The sequence below is a fragment of the Sorex araneus genome, chromosome 2 (assembly GCF_027595985.1).
Source record: "Sorex araneus isolate mSorAra2 chromosome 2, mSorAra2.pri, whole genome shotgun sequence".
Classification (NCBI taxonomy): Eukaryota; Metazoa; Chordata; class Mammalia; order Eulipotyphla; family Soricidae; genus Sorex; species Sorex araneus.
Window position 1 is genome coordinate 85,902,085 of NC_073303.1, and position 27,289 is coordinate 85,929,373.

At 44.0% G+C, this 27,289-nt stretch overlaps 1 protein-coding gene across 4 annotated transcripts in view; it reads right to left on the bottom strand.

The window, feature by feature from the left end:
* Positions 1-25,941, bottom strand: part of CHD7 (chromodomain helicase DNA binding protein 7) — a 201,044-nt gene extending 175,103 nt beyond the window's left edge. For 2 of the 4 annotated variants that reach the window (XM_055126360.1, XM_055126357.1), the window contains exon 1: positions 25,567-25,941. The gene's annotated coding sequence lies outside the window, so the exon portion shown is untranslated. Of the gene's footprint in view, positions 1-24,827; positions 25,178-25,255; positions 25,300-25,566 lie in introns of those variants that run through there. The other 2 variants (XM_055126359.1, XM_055126358.1) reach the window with 2 other exon arrangements.
* Positions 25,942-27,289: the final 1,348 nt, after the last annotated feature.

Here is a 27,289-nt window from a genome sequence, read left to right on the forward strand (position 1 = left end):
GCAGGTAAAGACTGTAATTTCAATTGACAGAGTTTTAACCAAATAGGATTTCAAGAACTTATCCTAAAAGCTCTTAAGACTTAAGTATTCTAACAGGGGGAATGAAAAGACAGCCTTCTGTTGTCTGCTTTCTTTCATTTCTCATAATCGTACCTTGACCCATGAAAGAGGGAAAAGTCAGAAAATTCTAGCACATTCTCCCATAATTCATCCTTCTCAAGACTAGCACCAATCAGCTGACCAGAGGCATCTTACTGTAGAATTAAGAGAGACACATATCACTATGAAGAAGGCGGAAATGCTGGGCCAAATTTGTTCCTCTCTCCCTTGAGACCCACACTAGCCATGTGAAAAGGTAACTGATGGACTCACTGTGGAATCCATTCACTTGCAACTACAAAGTCTTGGTAGCGAAAGTACAGGTATAAGAGATTTTACATCTGCAGCGAAGGGGGCGAAGAGACAGTACAGGGGTTAGAGCGCACGCTTCTACTCTGCTGACCCCATCCGCACCATGGAATGTTGGCCCCAAGCTCCTCCAGAGCTCATTTCCTGAGCACAGAGCCAGGAATAGCCCCTAAACACTAACTGACAGGTATGGCCCAAACCGGCCCCCTGCAGAAAAAAAAGTTTAAAACTAAAATCATCCTCTCCACCTCCTCCCAGTCTTGTCACTAAAGGATGTTAATATAAAGTTTCTTCAGTTAGGGGACTAGATTCTAACGGTTCTAAATTAAGCTGAACAGTTAAGTTGAAGAGTAATCCAAAACAGAAGCCACAAAAGGTGAGGCATGATACAATCATACTAACCAATCGGGAGCAATACCTGCTCTTTAAAAATAAATAAATAAATAACACATGAAATAAGAAACTCCTTGTATTTTCTAGATTATATGCCCATCACACACGATGAAAACAGCATTAAATCACAGACGACAAACTAGCATTTAGTAAGTGTTCACTATGAAGTACACGCTGGCACTGTGCTAGGGCATCTCCACACACACACACACACACACACACACACACACACACACACACAAACACGAGTAACTCACACCATCAGGTCTTGTCCCGCAACATTTGATACATTAAAAAATAAAGCTGAAATCAAAGCAAATCACAAAAATTCTAGAGTAACGAGTGAAGGAGCTAATTTTTTTTCCACCCTCTTCTCCCTCCCTGTTCCTCCCCCAAAAAAGAAAAAAAAAAAAAAACAGCACTCTATAGGAGAAGCAAAAGTCTTCCAATCAACTCTGCAGAGCTACATACCAGGGGTTGAAGGATTTGCACAGAAGCAGAAAGAAACCCTACAGCAAGACAGACATCCTATGGAGAGAAATCAAACAAGATGGAAAGTCTACTAAAATCTCCAGGAAGGTAAACATAACTCACGAGTTCTAAGCCAGAGACTTTTTGATGTAAACCAAATACCTCTGAAATCTTTAGAGATTTTTTTCTCATCCAAATCCATGTTTCCAATTAAAATTCACTCTTTAAAAAAAACCAAGGGGGGAGTCATGAGAACTGGGGGGCACTGAACAGTGCTCAGAGCTTACTCTTGGCTTTGTGCGGGAGACTCATAAGTGGTGCCTGGGAGCAGTACCCAGGCTAGCTGCAAGCAAGTCAAGCACCTTAAGCCCAGTTCTATCTTTCTGACACCTAAAAATTACTTTTTAAAAAACCACCTTGATAGGATCAGAAAAAAAGAACAGGGGTAAGCTACTTGCCCTGCCAGCAGCTGGAATGGCTACTGTCCCTGACAACACGTATGATCTCCGAGCACTGCCAACAATGATCCCTAAGCAGAAAATCAGGAGTATGCCCTGAGCACCACCAGGTGTACAAAAAAAAAAAATTAAATAGAAATCACCTGATTAAAAAGATGTTCGAGAGAATCAGACTGAGAAATAGTTCTACTACAACAGATAGACAGCTACACGGAAGAACAGCAATAGGATGGCTCGTTCTAAACTGTGAGGAGCAACCCCTCCATTGTAATTAGTAAATTACATCAATTCCCAAACAAATGTCCATGTAAAACCACACAGAAAAATGGAAGGGGGACAATAATTGACTCTGACTTTAAGAGACTTCAATTTATTTAAGAAAATTAAAGAAACATTCCTTCTTCTTCTCGTGTCAGATATTTCTTTAGATATTCTCAGAGGCACTGAGAACACACGACCTTCTGCAAATTAATGAATCTGTAGGATGAAAAGACTGGCTCTCTAAGCTGTGGTCTTTTCCATCGCGATTACCTTTTATGGGGTACTTCATGGAGAACATTTACACTTGCTGTCTTACATTCACAATAGTTATAATTAAACTATTGCTGCTGCCACTAACGATGCATTAACTGTGATTTTGAAATTTTACCTTGTAAAGAACAACAAAAATTCACTTACAGGGTACTGATTTGGTGAGACTGCAACTCTGTACCTGTTGCTGTCAGATCCGTGAGATACTGTGTATCATCTTAAGTTCTATCTGCACACAAATGTCTGCTCACTTTCCATCAGAATAATTATTCTCCAGCTGAAACATACATAATTTACAAACCTCATTCTCAGCTCAAAACTCTAACAGATTGTTCTAATCCATGACGCCAGCCCACCATTTCTGCTAAGTATTGCCTTCTGAGGCAATGGCAAGACTTGCGGAAACTGCCATGATGAAGGTCTGCATCGTTAACATCCCTGTTGTTAACCGGCTAAGAGTGATGAGCCAGGCACAGGACTCTCTTCAGCAACTGAGCCTGATGAATTTAAGTAGCCTTCCCAAGGTCACATGGTCCAGGGAGGAGTTTAAATTGGAACCAGGTTCTCACTCCAGAACCCAATGCTTTAGCAGCTAGCTTATATTGCCTCCAATGGTTACCATCAGCAGATCTGAAGTTTGAAAGTTTTATGCTGATAAACCATTTGACGGGTTCAAATGGCTACCTAAGAAAGCACCCAAATTAGCAATTTTTTTTCCGTTTCTGTAACTACTCAGTTGCAAGATGTGACATCATCTCATCATGTCAGTCAAACACAGTAATCTAATTCTGCAGTACTAATTCCTTTGGGTTTAATGCTGTCTTTATCTAATTTTGAGAAGTAAATTTATGGATTGGTTTGCACAGGTCAGTATCCAGTCCCAGTCCAGCAAGTATCAACTGGCAAGGTCCATATACTGTTAGCATATCCCTACTCAGAATTGTAAAAATTACTGCAAAATGGTTAAGTTTCTAGAAATGTCCTAGATGCCATTTCTGAAGGTGAAAGCTGTCGATGTGGTTGGAAACAGCCTAAGGTGAGTCAACAGCATGTACCAATTTATTATTTAGCTCTATTCCTGATGATCTTTTTTTAATGTGGCTGTTGTAGAACATAAAACATTTACACTAGAAATGTCTAGCTATAAAACAAAAACCAAAAATTCTACAAGGAGAAAAACACATTTCTTCTAATCCATTATGCGGCAGAGAGGGAAGAATATGAGTGATGATCCTAGAAGTCAATGGTGCATGAGGTAGAAGAGGAGATGAAAGTTAATTCAACTATAAACTCCTTAAAATCTCACCCTATTTCTTATTCTAATTGTCGGTGCCCTCCTCCACCCATCTGACAGCAGAAAGGCACCCTTTGGGAAGGCAATAGAGGGAGTTAGGAGTAACTGCATAGCAATGAAAAGGGCACAAGGTTTGCTAACGCAGAACAGGCTAGCCAGGCTTTCTTCCCCTCCCCCCTTTAAAAAAAATTAGGTCCCCATCATGTTATATTCAACACAGTTTCTACACTGAGTTATAACCTAAATCCACAACGTCATGCTTAGCCATTCCTTATTTAACCACATGATGGGGAAATCCAGGAAATCCTGACCAAGATAGTACAGCAAAACGTTCTATGGTGGTTGCCACAATCATACTTTCAATCTTTTCTTTTAAAGGTGTTAATAGCTAATTGCTCTCAAGTTGCATAATGTGCACTCTGATGCCAAGAAAGGCGTTATCTACCATCTTTACTTGAAACTTCCACAGTCATATTAATAGACGTCAAGACACTCAAATCTTTACACCTCTCACTTTCAAATTCTCTTTACGAAGAAATAACTCGGGCCATCAAAACATCAGTAACTAATCATATTAATGAATTATTGGTATGTGCCAGGTAGGGTGTAAGGTACTACTATTCCTATTTGATTAATGAAGAAACGGAAGTGCAGGTTAATTCACTTGCCTGATGTTACAAAGGTCAGAAGTACTAGAACAAAGCTGTGAACCCAGGTCATCTGACTCCAGAGTCCTCAGCTTTAACCTTTATGGCACTTTCCTTCTGATCTCTAATTATACATTTAATAAACTGCTATCATTCCTATTCTGAATTTTTTCCTTCTGATGGCGCTAAAGTATCTGGCATCAACATAATAAGTCCACATTCAAATTTGGAGAAACCTAGCTACCCAGTGGTCTCACAATATTAGCCTTTCACTATCTGATATAAAATCCTTGCAAATGATCCTAGGTCTAAAAAAAAAATTCAAGAAGATCCTTCCTTGTTCTGTATCATGAAGTAATAAGATTTTAAACTTCTTTTGAACTGGAACCATTCGTTTTGCTACTTTTGAATGTGGACACTAGCCTAATTCTCACCTTAGAATCTATACTCAAATACTTCTTTATTTGACAAGTCAGGTTTTAATGGTTTCCAGTACATTTCTTATTTTACTGTGAATTTTAATATATTTTGGCATCATTCTAGCGGAAAAGTCTTTGTGATTCTGTTCTATGATATCCAATGTGTTGACAGCAGTCTAGCAGATTAACACCATAAAAAGTTGCCCACTGTCTGCTTACATTAGGCACAGTAGCCAAGGAGTGCCATGCTTAAGTACCTGATTCATGACTTGGTCCAATTTGTTCTCAACGTGCTGTTTGTGATATATGGAATAAAGAGTGTCAGAGATGGTACCAGTTGTGTTTAGGGTTACGTATGTTTGTGAATTCTTTTTTGCTAAATCGTAGAGGTTTAAGTTCCAATTCCAGGTGATTTTCCTTTTTTTTTTCCAGAAAACAAAACTAAGATTCAAAACTTCATCAGAACGTAAACTAAGGGATTCCTTTTAAAAAGTATCACAGTACTTTGTTGATTCTGATTTTTCACAACTCTATCAGAAACAGGGTTTATCTTACAACTGATAACATCGTAAATTTGACTGAGCAGTCATGAAATATAACTGTATGTTATTTCAGTGGTTTTCAACAATCAGTCTGAAGACTGGTGACAATCTGCAGTTGTGAAAGGATGAAAACCACCTTTCTAAATCCAAGTAGTTTATTTAGAGAAAAATGTGAACAACTTGTCTCTGTTTCTCTTCCTCTTATCTTTGTCCATTAATGAAGATTTAACAATAAAAGGTAGCATGACTTCAAGGAAACAAAAGCTCTGAAGCTATTTTTTCATTAATGCAATACTGTACCCTCCTGTGAAGAAAATAGTCTGAAAGTTCCTCCAAGCTTTATGCATCCCAAGTGTGCTAGGAGAAAGACACAATTCAGTATAAAAGAGTGTTCCAGATGCTAAAGTCTTCCTATGAGTTTATATCAACTTACTCTAAGACACAATAAGCCTTTTAACGCAAGCCTCAAAATCTCAAGGGATTTCTCCCCCGCCTACCAAATATCAGAATCATACTCACATATTTAAACAATTAGGTGAGATGTACAGAAGCTACTACTAAATATGTTTGAAATGAGTCCAAATGTGCAGTTAATATTAAACAAATTTATCACATATATTAAAAGAAATTAAAGATAGTTATTTTCCTTCAATTAAGAAAAATTAATGGAAGGGAGGTCTTTTAAGTTCAATTAAAAAAAACTTTGCAGAACAAAATTTCTTTAGGAAGTGAGAAGGAAAAAACCAAATACTATCTAGTAGTATATGGGGAGAAGGGGGACCGTAGAAGGTAACAGTTGGTGCATTTGTCTCAGAAACATAACTTATTTAGATTTTGCAATAAGATTTCCTTGCCTATATGACAAAAATTCTTTAAAAAAAAAAAGTGAAAAAGACAGCCCTTACCTTCCACGAAAGCACCAAATGGCTTGAGATTGTGACTACTTTTTGTTTGCTTGGTTTTGGACTGGGAGCCACAGTCCTGATTCTGTGCTCAGGGAACAGACACAGAGCGCAAAGTATCAAAGCCAGGCTGGCCTTGTGCAAGGCAAATGTCCTACCTGATGTTCTATCTTCTCTGAGCCCTGTTTTCCTTGATTACTAAAGTACCCTTCATTATGAAAAATTTTTAAGAAGACATAAATGTAAGATTAAAATTTAAATCATCTGTCATAGAAAAATGTAACCTTTATTGGGTACTAACAATGCAACAAGAATTGTGAGATATTTGATACATTGCTGCATTAATCCAAATAAGCCTAAGAGATAAGCACTGCTACCATGCCTATTACAACTGAAGAAATGTTCATCTTAGTCTTACATAAATTAAATAACTTGCCTAGTGTTCACAGAGCTAATTCATCACTTGTCGAAAATCACATAGCTAGTAAGTGGCTGGGCAGACATTCAAACCAGATCTCTGTTTAACTCTAGAATCAAAGCTTTTAACTAAGTGAAACTGGCAATCTCTGAAACTAGTCATTTTAAATTGATATACTTTCCAAGGCCTTTTCTTATGCTTGTGATTTAATTTGTATGTAATCAGGACTATCGTTAGCACAGTTTTTTACTCTACTTTTTTAAGCTTTAAATTTTTCAAACAGCATGATGCCTGAATTACCTAAAACACGTATGCAGGGTGTAGAGAAAACAGGACGGTGCACAGAATGTTACCTTGCATGTGGACAACCCAGGTTCGGTCCCCAACATCCCTATGGTCCCCCAGCACTGCCAAGAATAATTCCTGAGTGCAGAGCCAGGAGGAACCCCTGAACATCACCAAATGTGGCACCCAAACCCCTCAAAAGATAAACAAATAAAATGAAATATGATACAGTAAATTCAACCATTGTCAATATGGGGGGGGGGAATGTTGTGTTCTCCTATTTAAAAACCTCATCAAGAGACTTGAAAAATGGTTCAAAAGTCTGAAGCCGCATTGCACGTGGGAGCTCCAGGTTCCATTCATCGCACCTCATGGTCTGTCTACGCAGCAGAGCCAAGCATAGACCACAGCATGGCCCACCAAGCACTGCGGGGCAAGCCCCAAGCCCCGCACAGGGAATGGCACCAGAGCACCACTGGCACAGCCCCAGAACAAAACACCCAAGTCTGAGTTATTTGGATTTTTTATTGTAGGCACTGTGGTTTAAGACAATGATGATAGGACTGCATGCACAACACCTCTACACCTCCACTGTTCCCCGTCACCGTCCCAGTGTCATCCCCCCACTCCCATCACCACCACAACACCATCACTGTCTTCTTCCCAGATTTTTCTTGGATTTTTAACTGGCAAGACTGGGGTGGGTGGCCAAGAACACAGCATATTCAGAGAGCACTTGCCTGCGCCAGGTACTGGGTTTTTCCTCAGCACTGGAGGGAAGAAAGGAAAAAGCCCAGCCAGAATGGCCTTCCATAAAGGCCCTGATGTAGACATGCACTCATTTCTTTGCAAAATGTTCAACTTTAAATAGTATTGGGTATCAAATTTCACCATATTGTCAATATCGAGAATATCTGTTAAGGGGCTGGAGCAATAGAACAGCGGGTAGGGCATTTGCCTTGCACATGGCGGACCCGGGTTTGATTCCCAGCATCCCATATGGTCCCCTGAGCACCGCCATGAGTAATTCCTAAGTGTACAGCCAGAAGTAACCCCTGTGCATCACCAGGTGTGACCCAAAAAGCAAATATATACATATATATATGTATATATATTATATAACAAATATATATATATGTTAAAATCTTTGCTAATTCAACAAGGAGAGGGTAGCACCTCATTTTAATTTGCATTTCTTTCATCACTCCATAATTTGGAAAAGTTTGTGGTTACTGGCAATGAAATTTTCTTTCTTTTCTATATATTAAAAGTGTATACCCTTTGGGGCTGGAGCAATAGCACAGCGGGTAGGGCATTTGCCTTGCACGCGGCTGACCCGGGTTCGAATCCCAGCATCCCATATGGTCCCCTGAGCACCGCCAGGGGTGATTCCTGAGTGCATGAGCCAGGAGTGACCGCTGTGCATCGCCTGGTGTGACCCAAAAAACAAACAAAACAAAACAAAAAAGGCCACAATCTGGGCCAGAGAAATATATCAAAAAAAAAAAGTGTATACCCTTTATTGTTTGTCTTTATTACAAACTGCTACTATGCTATATCTTCTCGAAGACCATATTAATGCATCTTTCTTAGAGATCCAGTGACATGTTGAAGTCATCAGACCTACAAATATAAGGCAGCACTTCCGAATGACAGAACACACAGGCACAAAAAAGTTGAGTTTCCGAGTAAGCTGGAAAGCTTCAAATTGTAGCAACTGTGTTTGTAATACTCCCAGTCAAATGATCATTCAATTGTTTAGTCTGAAAAAAAAAATAGTAAGTCTACAGAATTCTGCCCAAATTTTCTGTATCCCACGTTACAAGTACAATCAGGCAAATTCAAAGGATGTGAAAATAGCTCTAAAATATTTTGAAGATCCTGATTTTATTAATACAAAAATTCTGGTAACTTCAGTATTTGTTGGGTAATTAAAATTAGCTTAATACTTGTCTTTTCTTTCTTGACCCTATCCTCCTTGAATGCTTTCTATTTTTAGACCTAATCTAAATTCAAAATATCAACTCTGAATTCTCTTTCCATTGAAGCTAGCCTCTGCTCCAGAGAATGAGTGGCTTACTCATCCCCCAACCCCCTTGAGCCCTCCGTGTCTCCCTCTTTCTTTAATTCCCCTGACATATTCAGAGCTCCACCACCTGCTGGTTGGGCCATTTCAACAGCCTCTGACTTTTTAACTCTAGTGCCTCTTCAACAGCAATCCATCACATGTTGCCAAACTAACCTTTCAACTCCATTTCCATCACATTATTTAAGTTAGGATCCCACTCTGCCTGAACTTCCAGCTACACCACACCCCATCCTCTCCCAGCCTCCTGGCCTTCTCCTCCCCAGCTCTGCTCTCCCTGGGCTGTCTCTGACCTGCTGGCGGAGAGGAGAATACGGCAGAAGTTGGCAGTGTCTGTGTCCTTCTCTCCCCGAGTGCCAGGTCCCTTATCCCAGCCCCCGCAGGTTACTGTGAATTGCCATCTGTTTCCCACTGGGAGCCTTGCCTCAAGGTATCTCCATAATTTTGTTCACGGTATTTCTCAGCTCCTGCAATCACTCAAAAGGAAAAGCAAAGCATTCTTCCTGATTTTTTTTCTCTACCATGAAGTCACTCTCTGGCTGCTCTGAGTTGCACATTCCCAAACATTAAAGCCATACCAAAACTATGGCAGGAATATTCTAGGGGCCAGAGAGACAGAAGGGCAGGTATGCCGCTTGCCTTGCATACGGCTGACACAGGTTTGATCCCCAGCCCCACACGGTCCCTGGAACACCTGCCAGCAGTAATCCTGAACACAGAACCAGGAGTAAGGCCTGAGCACTGCCAGCTGTGGCCCATAAACCCAACCCCCCTCCAAAAAAAAAAAGAAGTGGAAGGTGAGGACTCCTCTAAATAGCTTCTTGTTACTGAATGTAGGAGGTCATGAAAATTTGGCAACCAAAAATTAACTCAAAGCCAAACACCTAATGACCCAGAGATGTTTCTGCACTTCTTGCCAGTGTTGTATTTCCTGGGTGGAAAATTTAAGAAGCTCTGTTCTAAAGCAGTGGTCTACAAGCTAGTCTCAATGAAAGCACACATGAAAAATTGTTGAACACAATGTTCGTAAACATATGCACACTCATAATTGTTATCTTTCAAAGGTGTTTTAAACGATAACACCTCTCACCAGATACATCCATATCTCCCAAAACCGAAATGATCTTATGATAAGCCTCACAAAGAAACTGTCATTTAACCCTTTATCTAAACACACCGCTGACTTTTCATTTGAAGGTGCTAGTCATGCCTTTGCATTCATTAAAGTTCATCCTAAAACTGACTTGGCTGCGGCCTGATGCCAATACTCACTCTAGCATAACGAGGGCATGAATGAGGAGTTTCCTGAGTCCCATTCCCAAAGCCTGTTGCACTACAGTAGCCTCCCAGGCCAGGGACTCTAAACTAGTTTCCAGGTGCCTTAATGCTAACAGCGCCCAGTGCAGTCCTCCACACAGGCACACTTTAGCAAATGCTTCTCCCTACCAAAGGCTTTTCCACTGTTAGCCTGTTTACGTTTCCGCAAAGCAATATTAAAACATAACATGAACATTCCTGTGTTTACTGCAAAAGTTGAATTAACATCCAGTGACTCTTCAGCACTTAATCAGAACAATGCTCTATCACAGAAAATGCATTCCTACTGGAAGCCAGGAATATGAAAATAGGGTTTGAGGAGGCTGAGTTCAATTTCACCTCCTCCTCACCCAGATTCAGAACTGAGAGAGTCCAGCAGAGTGGCAGCCCGGCCACCGAGATGATGAGAGGGGAAGAGGACTCACATACAGGTGCATCGGCCCAGTAGCACTAAGTGTCCCTACGCTGGCCGCCCCACAAGGTGCTGAGGTGGAGGTGGAGGCCAGGAGCCAGTCTGGGAAGCAGAGTGACAGCTGCCCACACACTGCAGGAAGAGGCAGAAAAGCAGGAAGGGGAGCACTGAGGCTGCCCCGGACACCACTACCACCCCTGTTCTCCTTCAGCGCAATCAGCCATGACAGGAAAGAACTAGCAGGCCAGGGACTGCATCCTGATCACCAAAAGGGTGCATGGGAGGTGACAGCGCAGTGGAAGGAGCAAAGCTGCTAAGACACAGGTCCTAGCACCCATGGAAGAAAGGCCATCAGCAACACCAGATCAACCAGCCGGCTCCAGGGAAGCCAGGAACGAACAAACAGCTAGAGGTGTGCACAGCCTAGAGTGTGAGGCTACAGGTCCCTTAAAGAAAAAGTAGCACTGTAGCACTGTCACTGTCATCCCGCTGTTCACCTATTTGCTCGAGCGGACACCAGTAATGTCTCCATTGTGAGACTTGTTGTTACTGTTTTTGGCATATCGAATATGGCACGGATAGCTTGCCAGACTCTGCCGTGCAGGCAGGATACTCTCGGGAGCTTGCCGGGCTCTCCGAGAGAGACAGAAGAATCGAATCCAGGTTGGAGGCATGCAAGGCAAACACCTTACCTGCTGTGCTATGGCTCCAGAAAAGGTAACAATGGAAAATACAAAAGCAAGGGGGCTCGAGACAGTACAGCAGGTGGGAACACTTGCCTTGCATTCAGCCAACCCAACTCTGATCCCTGACATTCCACATGGCCCCACAAGCTCCAGTAGGAGCAATTCCTGAGGGCAGAGCTGGGCATAATCCCTGAGTACTGCCAGGTGTGGCCCCCCCCCCCAAAAAAAAAAGAAGAAGAAGAAGAAGAAGAAGGAGAAGAAGATAATACACAAATTTACAAGGCTGTATAACAATGTAATTCCTTGAATCACAAGATCCATTTTCTGGTCTCAAGCTCCATCTTTTCTAGGTGAAGCAAATCAAGACGTCATTTACCAAATTCAATAGCTAGTCCAAGCAGTGGGGTTTTTTTTTGGGGGGAGGGGAAGAGGTTGGAGTTCTTTTGGAGGAGGTAAAGGTAGCAAAGATTAATTTTTTAGGTTTTCCAAGTAGAATGATGTTCCTATTACTGTGGCAGTGACCCATTCGGATGCCAATGACATGACTATTTCCCTAAACCTGAGAAGTCAGAGCTGCAGAGCGGACAGCCAGTCCTCCACGCCAGCCATTCAGCTGGTCTAAGTCTGGGCTTCAGAGCAGCTCGTGGGCTGGGACCTTCTGCTCACACCAGGTCAGGGCACATCATTTTCAAGCCACAGCACAGCATCGTCAGTTGTTGAATCGCCAGTCAGCAATTCAGGTTCCACCTGGGAGGAATTACCTCACAGTCCTATTGCATTGTGTTCCTGTGAAGGTAACTGACCTTCCAGAGTTGAATTTTCCCCCTCCTTTTTGTTGAGCAGCTAAATGCAAATGGGTCTCACTCAGGAGCAAAGTTCCTTATATAGTTAAAATTTTGTCTCAAAGACCAATCTGAAATATGTTGGTTTTGAATTAAAGGGAAAATAGGTAGCTGAAAACTTGAAAGTTTAAGTGCAGAAAACAAGAGCAGAACTTGGTCAGGAGAAACAGCACAGAGGTTAGGGTGTGCTTATATGTGGCTGACCCAGTTTGGTTCCTGAGACCCCCCAAGTCCATAAGCATCACCACAAAGAAAGAACCCATAAACACAGTCTGGAGTAGCCCCCAAGCATTCCTAGGTGTGGCCACTCTATTTACCCCCCCAAATAGCAACTTAAGTTTTTTGTATTCGAGCTAGTTGATGACAATGAAAAAGGCCTTTCTTTTCCTTTCGTACATAGAAAATACAAATCTTTTTCTTTAGTTGTATATAAGAAATGTACACCATATATCACCATAGTCGGTTCTATAAGGCAAAACAAGAATTAGCATTTGGATTTTATCAGCTTTTGCTACATTCAAATAACATTTAAGATTTATACACTTGAATTTCAGACTTATGAAGTGCATGATCTGTCTGTGTGTTAGCAGTGTGTGTGTGTGTGTGTGTGTGTATGTGTGTGTGTGTGTGTTATGGAAGCTGCATATTCACCCAATTAATGTATTTACAAAGAACAAGTGCTATGACTAAGCGCTTCTTTCGGGACATCTCAAGTTCTGCACAGTGAGAAAAAAAAGATGCTGAGCAAACTACACTTTGGATAACCACTACCAAGGAACTTTAAGAAGAGATAATTCTGTAGCAAGCTGAATACTTGAATGTTGGTTATGCCTTGGACTCATAAATAAAAACAGGTGAACACTAGTAAGTCTTGCAATGAAATGACTTTTAGAATGAAAGTATTTACAATTATCCAGAGATAACATCTGAGGAAAAGAAGCCTTGCTGACTCCAATCCATTAATAGATATCTTTCCCTCAAATTCTCTCCAAGAGCCAAGTCTTCAAAAGCACTGGTATGTAAGATATTGATAGATGACTTTCACAGCCTTCTAAGGCCTGTTATATTTATGAGACCACCCAAAAAATTTTCAACTAAAACGTTAACCTAGAAGCTATCAAAAAAGCCTGTTCTAATTTAAGTACCAACTCCACCAAAAAGCTGTTGATCACAGGCAATTTTATTAAACAGTCTCTAAAACCTCATTTTCTCACATGAAAAATGAGCAACTGTTTCTGCCTTAAGCATTTTGATAAATTCTACTCAGGATTTAGTGGAAACAGTTTATGTGAATAAACAGTTTAGCAAAATATTGAACAAGTTCTTAAAGCTACTGTATTTAAGAAACTTTTAGTTTTGATACAATTTTTCACTTGCAGTAAAGAAGATGTTAACAGTATGAGGAAGTCCTATGGCCCACATTTACTAATTGTTTATGCTTTGCTACATTTTATTCTGTCCTCAAAGTTACTTTTAAGTAAAAATAAGCTACATAGTAAGATGAACGGTTTCTCTGCTCCATCCATTTTTCTGCCGGTCTGGGTAGCAGTAGAATTCCAAGGAAGACACCTGAGTCTTATACTTCTTGAGCAAGAAAATGTTCTCACTTGTATCTCAGACACCAGATAATCTCATTTTCGTTCCTTTCTTGTCTGTCCCTTCAACAGTAACTATTTTGAAGGAAAGAACTGAATCATATGCTCAGAGAATGAGGACATAGGCTTACAAGTCTTGAAGACACCCTGAAATGTTTTGTAGTGCTCCGTTCTGAAAAGTTCTAACATAGCAGAATTAACAATGAAATATGACATTCAACCCAGTGATCACAGGGGTAACATGTATCATGTTTTAAGAATTGCTGACTTGGGGAAAGGAAGGAATAATGAAGGTAGAAAGTGGTATCTTTCTAGCTAGGAAGAAAGAACTATTTCCTCAAGTTTGTCCTTCTTGGTACCCAGGATGTCTAAATAACTTCTGTATAACCAATAGGACTGTGTAAAAAATATCCAATTACAATTTGGATATATACTCCCAAGGAAAAGTGAAAATTGTGAAGCCAATCACTATGTTCTTTTTCTAGTCATAATTTAGGATGAAAAGACTTTATAAAATTAAAAATAAAATCAAGATACAAGGTTTAAGAAGTTCAATGATTACAACTGAGGTAACAGTTCAATTTAGTTACATATATCATATGCCATATGCTTAAGTGCTTTGTATTAAGTGCTTTAAGGTAAATTATTTCACTTAACCTTCCACCACAGTCCTGAAAAGTTAGTGATATTATTATTTCCACTTTTATGATTCATTCCCTGAGCTGTCTAATGACAGGATTCAGGTTCTCAGTTATCACAGAATAAACCTCCACAAGAATAACCATTTTTTCTCCTCTGTATGGAAGAAGGCATGGGGGGGAGAAGCAGGGAAACCGGTCATTTTGGGTACCAATATGACCCAGCACACAGACCTATGAACACACTAATGAATAGAAATATCATGAGCTGGTAAGAGAGAGCAAGTGGGTATGATACAGGATTACAGAATGTAGCTGGTATTTCTAATGAGACCTTCCCTATTAAAACACCAATGATACAAGCATCAGAGCTAGACTGGAGGATGGAGAATAGTAAATAAAGATTCAAATCCCTCCTTTTACAAGTGGATGAAGTAAAATATGATTTTATTTGTATAGTTCTGGGAAAATTCGATCTCATTTGTACAGCTCTGACCCTATGTCTCATGTGTAAAATGGGGGGAATAGTTATCCCTATTTTTTAAAGATATTCTGATAAGTAAATGAAATATCTATATTACTATTTATTATAATGCCCAACAATCTGAAAATGTTTAATAAAATTTAGGGCTTAAAGCCATGACTATTACCAATATTCTTTTTTTTTAATTGAATCATCATGAGATACAGTTACAAAGCTTCAGTTGAGTTTGAGTTTCAGTCATACAATGATCAAACACCCATCCCTCCACCAGCGTACATTTTCCACCACCAATGCCCCCAGTATTCCTAGCCCCACCATCTCATCCCTCCCCCTGCCTCTATGGCAGATAATTTCCTTCTTACTCTCTCTCTACTTTTGGGCATTTGCAATACAGATACTGAGAGACCATCATGTTTGGTCCTTTATCAACTTTCAGCCCACATCTCCCGATATTCTTAATAGTTGTTGCACTTCTGCACTATTCAACTGGAACACACACAATTTACTTTTCTGTGCTCTTGCTCTGTTGTATCCACACAATGCCAGAGCTCTAACCCAGAATCTTACACATGCCAGGCTTATGCTTACCACCTGAGCTATAGCCCTGGCCCCAGTACTGTTTTCTTTTCTTTTTTTCTTTTTTTTTTTTTTTTTGCTTTTTGGGTCACACCTGGCGATGCACAGGGGTTACTCCTGGCTCTGCACTCAGGAATTACCCCTGGCCGTGCTCAGGGGACCATATGGGATGCTGGGATTTGAACCCGGGTCGGCCGCGTGCAAGGCAAATGCCCTACCCGCTGTGCTATTTCTCCAGCCCCAGTACTGTTTTCTTAATCAAAATTTCTAAATTCTCAAGATGAGACTGCATGATCTTTCTAAGATCAATACACCTGCAACTGACCAGAGCAATGTTTCAAGCACAAACAAGGTCAAGTGTGTAAGAATAAAAATGCTGCAATAGTTTTTAAGTTCACCTTGATAGGCCTAACAGCTTCAAAATGTTGTTAATTCTATCTAGAAGTAATTTCTGGAGCCATGCACTTCCAAATACACCACCAACTAAGGCATATGTTTTACTGTAACACCTGTGCACACACTGTTTTATTCACTCAGTGCAAATGCAGGCACTGCCTGGGAAACCAAAGGCATGCTTGTAATTCTATATAAGAAACTTCTCACTCTACTTAGAATCAAGTTAAAGATGGTTGTTTTGGAGCGCTGGAGACATAGTACAGGGGGCAGGGCACTTGTCTTGCATGTAGTTGACCTGGGTTCAATTGCCAGCATCACCCCATCCCTAGTTTTATTTGTAGCTGTGGCCAATGTGATAGCAGATTGGATTTTTTCACCCAGTAGCTCATTGATTAGGCAAAGGCCACTAAGCAAAAGATGTATGAGACCTGCTCATTACACCAGGTGGTCCTGAGCATGGTCCCCTGAGCATCGTCACTGGTATGTACAAAAAAAAAAAAAACAAAAAGATGTCTGTTTTCTAGGTGTGCTAAAGTAATACATTTTCTAATTATCTTTTGGTTGGAATTTTGTTGAGTTTTGGTTTGGGGTCACACTCAGCAGTCTTCAGGGATCCATTGTGGTGCCTTGCCCACCTCTCTGTGTTTTTAAGTATCAACAGAACAAAATGTTTATAGGTTCCTTAAGACAATAATAAAAAAAAGAAAAGAAAATGGATTCTGAAAGGTTACCAACTCAGTGCTGGAGTGATAGCACAGAGGGTAGTGCATTTGTCTTGCCTGCAGCCAACCCGGGTTCAATTCCCAGCATCCTATATGGTCCCCCTGAGCACTGCCAGGGGTATTCCTGAGTGAAGAGCCAGGAGTAACCCCTGTGCATCACTGGGTGTGACCCAAAAAGCAAAATAAATAAATAAATGACAATAAAATAAAATGTTACCAACTTGACACAGAACAAGGGTGGTAATTAAGTACTGAGGTATCACATACTTCTATCAGATATACTACAAATAGTGTCAAAATCTGTTTAAGTGGAGCATACCAGGAAAGGATTTTGACATATAACAAAGAGAGTCTCCTGCTCCCGTGCCAGATTGTCTTCACCCGGGCCCCCTCAGAGGGAGGCGGGTTGAGTTTCCCTCCCAGCCCCAAGCAGAACCCCAGCAGCTGAAAACCTCCAGAACCCAGTCACATGCTCAAGGCACACGCTTGGATGAGCCTCACACAGAGGACCCATGGCTGAGATCTCCAAGTCCACTCAAATCCGTACTGGGCCTCCTCTACCCAGATTCCCAGTTTTGCAGTAGCTTGGCAGTCACACCCACGAACTGCCCCCGGCACCATGTAATCTCATCAACAGCAAAGATCCAGAGACTATAAAACAAAGCTCCGGGAAGAGAGCGATGCAGAAACTCTCACGGCAGAGCCTGGCAAACTACCTATGGCATATTCAATATGCCCAAAACAGGAACAATAACGGGCCTCATTCCCCTGACCCTGAATGCGACGGGGACAAATGGAGATGTTACTGGTGCCCACTGGAGCAAAGCAATCAGCAATGGGATGACAGTGATACAGTGATCCCAGGAAAGGATGTCGACATAGAACAAAATTGCACAGCCCTAATCCTCTTGCCTTTCCCTATACAAAGACCTGGTGTAACGAGCAGATCTCATGCATCCTTTGCTTAGTGGCCTTTGCCTAACTCCCATATCGATGGGCTGGAAAAATCCAATCTGCTACCACATGGCCACAGCTACAAATAAAGCTAGGGATGGGGGAGAGGTGGGCCCCAAATAAACATCCTCTTTATTCTTTGACTAAAACCCACATCACAAGGAACTGCAAGCAGCTTTCCATCTATTGTCTATACCTCTGAGAAGACAATAATTTCCTAAACTGTAGTACATTGTTGATTGGACCAAGCAAGAGTATCTATTTTTAAAGGCTTTTGAAAAATGTTTAACTAGCAAGATGGCTGGATTATCAGAAGTAAATTTCCAGAGTAGCTGGTACAAGTTCATCAAAAACTGAAGCCCAGCACAAATTTTATTATTTCACCACCATCCAGGAAATACTATTATTCCCATAGTGTAAACTTAAGCCAAATAATAGCTCAAAAACATGAGGGGGGAAGAGATAATCTGCAGATGAAACATGCCCTTACAATCAATGTATAGCCCTAATTTGGCCTGTAGAGCTAAGAACCCTGTCTACTAGAAAGTGACAGGAAGGACCCATGTAGATTTGGCAAAGTCACCATGCCAGAAGGCTATGTGAAAAACACCCATAAAAGTACCCTTGAAACAGATCTTGAATCACAGACAATGAGGGTATCTTGATGCACAGTACAATCAATCTGTTCTATCACAACAGTGGCTTAGCAATGCAATTTAAACTGGCAAAAATAATATGATGCACAATTTCCTCCCCAAAAAAGCATTGTTTGCAGTAAATCCATCTTATTTATGTCAGCAACATAGATGTTTTCCTCAATTCATCAGTTAACATCTCATTTGCACCAATTGTGCTAGGCTACCTACTTTTCATAATAATTGAATAGTTACTTTTAATATATTTTTATATCTAAGTTGTGTACACACACTCCACTAAAAACAAGTAAGTTTCATGATCAATTACATCCTTCTTGAATTTTAATTAAGACGTCTTTTGCTACTACACCCACGTCATGGCTGCAACCGGCTCCTAACACAAAAGATCTCTTCCACTGAGAAGACACAGGGACCAACCAGCTAGCAACCAGAATCCAGGGACCTTGGTCTCACATAACTTGCAACAGAAAACCGCTTCCAGGACTTGGAGATAAAGTCAGACAAATGTGGTAAAGTCTGCTTACCAAAAGTTTTTATCCTATGATGACTAAGCTCATATATAGGGCCACAACTTAGACAAGACTCAAGCAAAAATGCTAAATATTAGACAAGGAACATAGTTCCCTTCCCTTTACCATTTCAGTGATCCCACAGAGTAATCCTGGGTAGGCTCACGAGAAACATCTTCAAAGAGCTTGGGAGAAACTCTCAAATTGATTCAGAAACAGTTTAGAATGCCAACAGCAGTGAAAATGACAGGAATGATGTCATGCTGGTACTTCAGTGGTACTGCTACAAGAACTCACAAACTTCCACTCAAATCTGGTCCCCATCAAGTGACTAGGACCCTACCTTACTGACTAGCATCACCTGTCAGTCAAGCAGGGAATATGCTGGCAACCTCGTTTTCTGACACCTTCTTCCTGTGAGTCAATCTGTCCTTAAATCCTCTTCATTGAACCTCCTAATCTAGTCCAAGCCACTGTGATTCTCCCCATTGCTCCGCAATAGCAAACAGGAACCAGTTCCCACCCTATTCTTCCCCCTCAGCCACACCCACCAATCCCATCTTCAAAACACAAGTTTGTACATGGCAGATGATGTTTAATATTCCTTAGTGGTTCTGCTTTTTTCCTTTCCTAATCCAAAATGCCTCCTGGAAGCCCTGCCCAGACCAGCCTTTGCCTTCCTCCTGGGTTCCACACAGCTGCTCCCCATAGATTTAAAACATGCAGGGCCACCTTATATCATCATTTGAACAGCAGAGTTATCTACACCAACTCCTTAAGAAGGAACACCCGACAGAGTTGGCTGAATTCCCAAGTCACTCTCCCTCACTCTGGTACCCACTGCCCAATACCCACAGTATGCAGTATTTTGCATCTTGTGTGGACTGCTGTGTCTTCTTATGGCATCTCTATATTCCTAACAAATAGCACAGCAGTTTGCAGGTAGCAAATTCTGAATAAATGGTTAGAAATAAAAGTGCGGGCGGAAGGAAGGAAGGAAGGAAGGAAGGAAGGAAGGAAGGAAGGAAGGAAGGAAGGAAGGAAGGAAGGAAGGAAGGAAGGAAGGAAGGAAGGAAGGTGCAAGAAAGCAGATGAGGGGGCTGGAACAATAGCACAGCAATAGCACATTTGCCTTGCACGCACTGACCCAGGTTCAATCCCCAGAATCCCATATGGTCCCCTGGGCACCGCCAGGAGTAATTTGTGAGTACAAGCCTGGAGTAACTCCTGTGCATCACCGGGTGTGATGGAAGGAAGGAAGGAAGGAAGGAAGGAAGGAAGGAAGGAAGGAAGGAAGGAAGGAAGGAAGGAAGGAAGGAAGGAAGGAAGGAAGGAAGGAAGGAAGGAAGAGATAGAAAGAAGAAGAAAACAGATGAGGGGCTGGAGAGATAGCACAGTGGGTAGGGCACTTGCCTTGCATGAGGCTGACCTGGGCTCGATCCCTAGCATCACACATGGTCCCAAGCACCACCAGAAAAAAATTTTGCGAGCAGAGCCATGAGTGATCCCTGAGTATCACCAGGTGTGATTCAAAAAACAAAACAGAAAAAAACATATGAAACCAGAAAACTGGTTCTAGTCCAGTGTTACTTCTACCAGTCAAGCCAGACACCTGTAACAGAAGGGTAAGGCTAAAAGTGCCACTTAAAGTATCTCTCATTCCACATGAGCATAAGAAACAAGACCAAAGATCATTCATTCCTTTACCACCAAGTAAGGCTTCTTCATTACTATTGTACAATGTTATTATTTTTTTAAAGATAGTTTTAGTTTGCAAAGTAAAAACAAAACAGAACTCTGTGAAAGGTATCTCACTGGGGGAAAAAAAAAACAATCATGTTTGCAGTCACCTGCCATTAGCTAAAAGGTACAGGAATCTAGTTATGGTAATGAATACACGCTTCTAAAATGAAAACAGTAATCAAATCTTGGAATAATTATCTCTGCATTTTTGATGGATAATCATAGTTTTCAAAAACAAAACAAAACAAAAAACCTCCAAACCATTATACAGTAGAGGTAAATAAATTATTGTTGGCTTAAGAACACTTTTGAGAGTTGTATTTCATACGCTGCAGAATTTTTACACTACAAGGTAGCTTGAGTCCAAGTATCCGAGAGCAAGTGACACTTCCAGGTACCGACCAGGATCACACAACAGGGCCAAACTCCCCTGCACACGCACCTCACGAGGCACCAGGAAGCCTACCTTGACCAAGACAGCTTCGAAAGAACTGGTGACCAGCCAAAGGTTGCTCCTCTAATTAATCTCTCCAGGCTTTAGTTTCTTAATCTGTAAAATGAGAAAGACTAGCTCTCTGAGGTCCTCAATGCTCTAAATAGCCAAAGATTCACTAATGACTGCATGATGAATTTCTATTTGACAACACCATTATGACTTCCTATTTATATTAATTATTCTTATTGCATGGGTGTGGTTCAAAATGTTAATCTATTGATAAAAGTAAAATATAAAAGAGCAGTAGTTGTGTTTTTAATTACCCTCCCAGATTTTAACTGTCACTGTAATCATCTATGAACTTCTGCCATAATTGTAACCCAATCTGTGGTTACAATTTGGGTACGATTCATCACACACAAATTGAAATAAATCATTATATCTTCATAGTTATACTGAAAACCTAAGTGATAATTTACTCTCAGTTTCTTTTATATTTTAACATCATTTATCTTCCCTTGAATGCTAAAGGCTTTTTTTTTAATAACTAAAGATAATGTTCTTATACAGAAAAAAGAAAAATGTATCTCCTAAGTAAAAAAGTTCTAGTGGCTACAGAAACCTGGTAACATAAAATAATACTAAATTTCTAATGGCACTAGCAGAAGTGTCAGTGGAAGTAAGACAACGGAGCGACACTGTCCTGACACCCCCAGAACACCGCCCCAATGCTCCTTCTCCAGCCTCTTAGTGACCAGAGCAATGTGACCTCTATGCAATTGTCTGGCGTTTACATCTAGAACTCATTTGGAACAGTGGAAAGAAACCTCTTTATTACAAAACTGAAGTCTGAAAGGCGATTTTCTGTAGTCACACACCTTGCTGAGCCCTGACTAAGCATTTTCGTTCTTGTGACTCCTTATTTATAGATGTTCATAAGATAGCCATGGTGTCTGCATTCACACCTGAAAAGCATACATCGGAAATCAGGACAAAAGATGACTACTGCCAAGCAGGGAGAGAGCAGAGGGCTGCACCAAAACCTGGGGTTAACCCCCATACTGCATGGTAACCATGCCAGGGACAGTCCCTGACCACAACCACGGTGACCCAAAATCAAAAAGAAAAAAAAAATAGTAACAATTGACTTCTACCTCCAAAGTTAATCTTAAAAGTTAAATATGAGTAGCTAGCCCCCTATCCACACTCCTCCCTGATGGTGGAAGCACTACCTTTGATTTGTTTTACACTGAAAGCTTGTCAATGACAGATGAATAAGAAACAACTGAGAGGATGGTGACTATGGAGAGCAAACTTTCTTAAGCAGAAGGAATAAAATGCTTTAAGTTTAGGTGAGAAGTAAGCTCTAAACTTGGCACTTTGGTTGTTTTGTAGCTTTTGAAGCACATACATAGAAGCATTCAGTGTCTTGTCTTGTAGACAAAAATGATCTTATTCTTCTTGAACTTACTGCTTAAAAACTACGTTATTGACTATCTTTCATGAAAAGGCTGAGGCATTTCATTGATTCTAAATTACAAAGGTACTCCTCGTGGCATTCGTTTCCACTGAATAAAAGACTGGGGAGAAAAGTTTTGGAAATGGTACTCTTAAGTCAAACTGATTAAAAACTAGAGCAAAAACAGATGAGTCTCTCTATAGGTATATCTTAATGCTACGTTATGAGATGCATTATATTAAACTTGACTTCTACCTTTTCAACTTCTATCATTCCTCTGTCCTGCTTTTCACACAGATGACACAGACAAGACATAGGAAAGAGTATACTTTTCAAAATTCAATTTTTAAGCACTTGAGTAAACCAACAACTAGAGTTTGGAATCCACATAGAACTCTGATTTGTATTTCTTTAATTTTTTTATCCAGAAACTCGTTTGAATTTGAAAAACCCAACACAGAATTCATCAGCTCCAAATTAATGGTTTACATAGGGGGGGTGAAAGTGGAAAAAAAATTTAATATTGAGAATATAAATAGCAAAATCCACAATTTCGATTTAGGGTCTTGGTGAGGGAATTCACCTGTTACAAGCCTCACAAATATCCAGTATTTCCCTTTATCGGATTACCAAAAAGGGGAGGACACCACGTTTGCTTCCACTGTGAAGCAAAAAGAAGAAAACAGAATTCTTAAACCGTCCTAAAACCCTTTCCAGTTTCAAATTCTGTTTACTTATCAACTTTTTCCCACAGTGCAGATTTTTCAGAAGAAATAAACTTTTTGAGATCAGATCTAGAAGACATAAAATGTCTGCAACTTATTATCACCTAGAAAGGCAAACCAAGTCCTGTTCCATGCCCCAAGTATCTAGCTTTCAGCCTCTTTATTATCATTGTCAATGAATGGGCCCCAGTCAAATGAAAGCTGCCATTTTAGGGTAAAGACTGGAGGGCTTCTGTTGTGCAACAGCAAGACAAAAACAGCCCGCGACAGATGTACTCTGGGGGCTGGGAAACAGATTCAACTTCATAAAATCACCGCCCAAGTTATTTCTCAAATAAGAATTATCCAGTCCTTACTTCTGACTACAATCTAAACAGATTTAGAACTGGGATAAATCAGGTTTCCTTGCAGCTAAGGGCAATCACCAAGACTTTTTTTTTTTTTTATGATCATCGTTAGGACAGAGCTGCGAGAAAACAGAAGTATTTTCCCCCATTTGATTATTACGTGTAGTGAGTAGACCCCCCCCCTTACCTTATTGGAAGAATTGGGGTAAAATACTCAACCTCCTTGAAAGGTATTGCTCACCGCAAAGGCTCAAATTAATATCCCTAAATAATAAAAAAAGCGCCTTCTAGAACCCTCTAAAATAAATTTACAAAATTATTTGTCCTTCCCAGAAATCCAGCCCAGAAGGTGGACATATTTAAAGATAAGTTATTTAAATCGATTGCGAGGTACCCTACAATGGGGAAACTACAAAGTATACTTAGCAAGTGGAGAGCTGGATAGTGTATCTAATTCTAGCAATTCAAAAGGAAACTCTCCATGTGGGTTGCTACTTTTCTTTTGTCCATTGTCTGTTCAGAAGAGGGGGGGAAGAGAGAGAGAGAGAAAAAAAAAAAAAAAACTAGTTTAAAATCCAGGCGTGAACAGTCTTCTTAAAAAGTGACCTCCGGGAAAACGGTCCGACCCCTCAGCCGGAGCACGGGCCCGCGCCGCCCGCTCGGCGGGGGCGCTCACAAAGCAGGCGGCCGGCCCGGGAGTGCGGGGTGCGCTCCCACGCCGCGGGGCTCCTCGAGGCACGGCCATCCGGAGAAAGGCGGCTCGCTCCGTAATGATGGCTGCTCGGGGCCGCCGGCTCCTTCCCCGGTGCCTCCGACACCCCCCCCGGGGTGCCCCCCTCCCCGCCCCGGGCCGCGGCACTCGCCCCGCACCGGACGCGGACGCCCCGCACCGCGAGCCCACCGGGCGCCCCCCGCCAGCCCGGCTGCGGAGCACACAAACAACGCGTCCCCCGCCGCCCTCCTTCCTCTCCCCGCTGACCGCTTGGCCTCCAGCCACCTCGGCCGCTCCCGCTCCCGAGCGCGGCGCCGTGCGGGGGCACAACACACCCAGGACCACCTCGGGGGGCCACCCGGTGACCCCTCCCCCCCGCCACCCCGCCTCGGTGCTAACCCCCGCCAGGCTGCAGGGCGGAGGGGGGGGGGAGCCGAGTTGCCTTCGGGGGGTTAAAGTCGCTATTATACAGCCGCCGCCGCCGCCGCCGCCGTGGGCCGGGCCAGCTCGGCAAGGTGGGGTCCCCCGCGCCGCGCCGCCCCGCGCTCGCCCCGGCCCGGGGCTTCCTTTCTTCTCCTCGCGCACTTGGGGAGCCACCGGGGGAGCCCCCCGGGAAGCCCCTGGCTCCGGGCTCGCAACTCCGCGCCCGCGGCCGCCGCCACGGGGGCCGGGCTCGTGGGACGCCCCCCGGGCGCCGCGTGTTCACGCCGGGCCCCCCGCCCCACGCGGCGCCCCCCGCACACTCCGCTCGCCGCCCGACCCACCTCGCCCCGGTGGCCGTCCCCGCGCGGGCCGGCGCCGCCGCGCCGGGAGGGAGCGGACGCACTTTTGTTCGCGCCGGTGCGGCCGCCGCTGCTGCCGGCGAGCGCGGCGTGGTCGGTCCGGAGCGGGGGGCGGGGGGCGCGGGAGGCGGGGGGCGCCGCCGCCGTCCCCGCTCAGCCGCCCCGCGCCCGCGCGCCCATCGCCCACTCAAGTGCACCGGAGTTGCAGCCCAACTTTTTTTTTTTCCTCCTCCTTCCCTTTTTTTTTTTCCCCCTTTTCCAACGGAGCCGGCAACTCGTGCTCGGGCGCCGGCGGCGGGAGGAGGAAACGCGCTCGCGCTCCCCCGCGCGCAGACACGCTCCCTCCTGTCCCCCGACCCCCTCCTCCCCCCACCCCCCCACGCCGGCAGCACAACAAAAAAGCCATTTACATGCGAGGAAGTGACCCTCGGCCGGACCGCGCGCCCCCGCCGCCGCCGGCTCCGAGGACGCAGGCAAAAGTTGGGGCGCCGGGTGGCGCTCGGAGCGAGGGTGCGCCCCCCCCGCGCGCGGGGCGGCGGCGCTGGAGCCGGCACGGGCGGCGGGCGCTGGCGCTCGGGTGCCGGCCCCGGCCCCCCGCGCCCCCGCGCCCCGCACACGCCCAACTCCGGGCTCCCAACTCCTCGCGCGGCTCCGGCCCGGAGCGATTTCCTGCCGCCGCCGCCGCCCCTCCCGGAGGCGCCCGGCGAACTCTCGCGCTCACCGGCTGGCTCGCTCGCTCGCTCGCTCGCTCGGGGTCCTCCGCTGCCCGGTGCCGAGGACGCAAACAAAACGCAGAGCGGGCTCCGGAGTTGGCTCGGCGGCCGCGGCCAAACGGGGGTGGTGGAGGTGGGGGGCGCAGTGGGGGGGGTCTTGAATCCACGGGCGCGGAGTTAGCCGGGGGGCCAAAGGGGTTCTGGCGAGTTTCAGGGTCTCCGGGTCCCCGGCCGCCTCTTGCGCGGCGCTCCTTTGTGTAATTTCACTCGATTCAAGTTTAATCCGATAGTTCCCGAGCACGAGCGCGTCCGCTCTAGCACGGCTCAACCCCCGCGCCGCCGCCGCCGCCGCCGCCGCCGCCACCGCTGCCGCCGCCGCCGCCGCCGCCGCCGCGGCCCCAACACGCCAGCGCCTGCGCGCGCCCGGCACTGCGCGCGCGCCCGAGGCCGCGAGGCCGCGCGCGCCCGCCGTCGGCTCCCTCCGCCCCGCGCGCGCCCGCGCCCGCGCCCGCGCTCGCGCGCCGCCACCTGACGTCAGGCGCGCCTGGCATAATTTATGCAAGAATTCGGCCGGGGTGGCGGAGGCCGAGGGAGAGGCCGAGAGAAAGGGGGCGGTGCGGGACTGCGGGGCCGCGGGCTCGCGGAGGGCGGGCCGGGAGCCACTTCCCGTCCCCGGGCGGGTCTCCCCCGCTCGGGCCGGTGCGCGGCTGGAGCGCCTGGGCGCGGGCTGGAGACGGTGCCACGTTTCCCCGCGCGGCACCTTCTCGGAGTTCGGGCGCGCCGGCCCGGGCCAGGAAGCCGCGGCTCCCGGGCGGCCCCCGGGGCTGGCCGCAGCGAGAGGTTCCAGCGCGACGCGGGCGAGCGGCGGCTCCAGGGGGGTGGAGATGTCTCTTCTGTAATTATCCTTCCACTTGAGATGATTTTCCCCACATGAAATGACTGGGGATGGACACCTTCCATTTCAAACCCATTCATCCTGCTTCTCCACATTGCTTCTCCTGCCTCCTCGCAGATAGGACAGCCGGTTCCACCACTAAATCAAAAAGTTTTAACTAGATGGCGTTGATTTTTGTTGAATTTGTTACCATGCCAAAAGAGAAAGACAGAGCGCGCAGTGGTTATGAAACAAAGAAATAGGTTGCGTGCTTATTATTATTAAACATGTCAGGGCTGGAATGTTTTAATCGTTCTTTGGCCAAAAAAGTAATAGTAAATGCACGCTAATACCATCTAGTCTTTAAATACTCACAACTCTGGTCCTCTTCCCGGTGCAAAATGAATTAAAATCTAGAGAAATTTTTCTTTTGCTAGTTTCCCTTTTGCGAGAGACCTTCAAACGTTTGTCAGGCACTTCTCTGTGCAAAATACTGAACAACTGTAACTTTTTAACCACCAACAATTCGCGTCTTAAGTACGACTTTATTAAAGATTTAAAATTTACACTTCTTCTTAGATCAAGAAAGGCACTTACATCAACGAGAAATTGTCCCATGATATATATCAAGTAGAGGGGTGTACAATTGTTGAAATTCCAAGAAAATTGCAAAGCTATACAAAATATCTGTTTAGTACTGCCAGTCGTACTAAATTACAATCACAATATTTCTATTTGAACAGAAGACTGATCAGGGGCTGGAGTGATAGCACAGCGGGTAGGGCGCTTGCCTTGCACGCGGCCGACCCGGGTTCGATTCCCAGCATCCCATATGGTCCCCTGAGTACCGCCAGGGG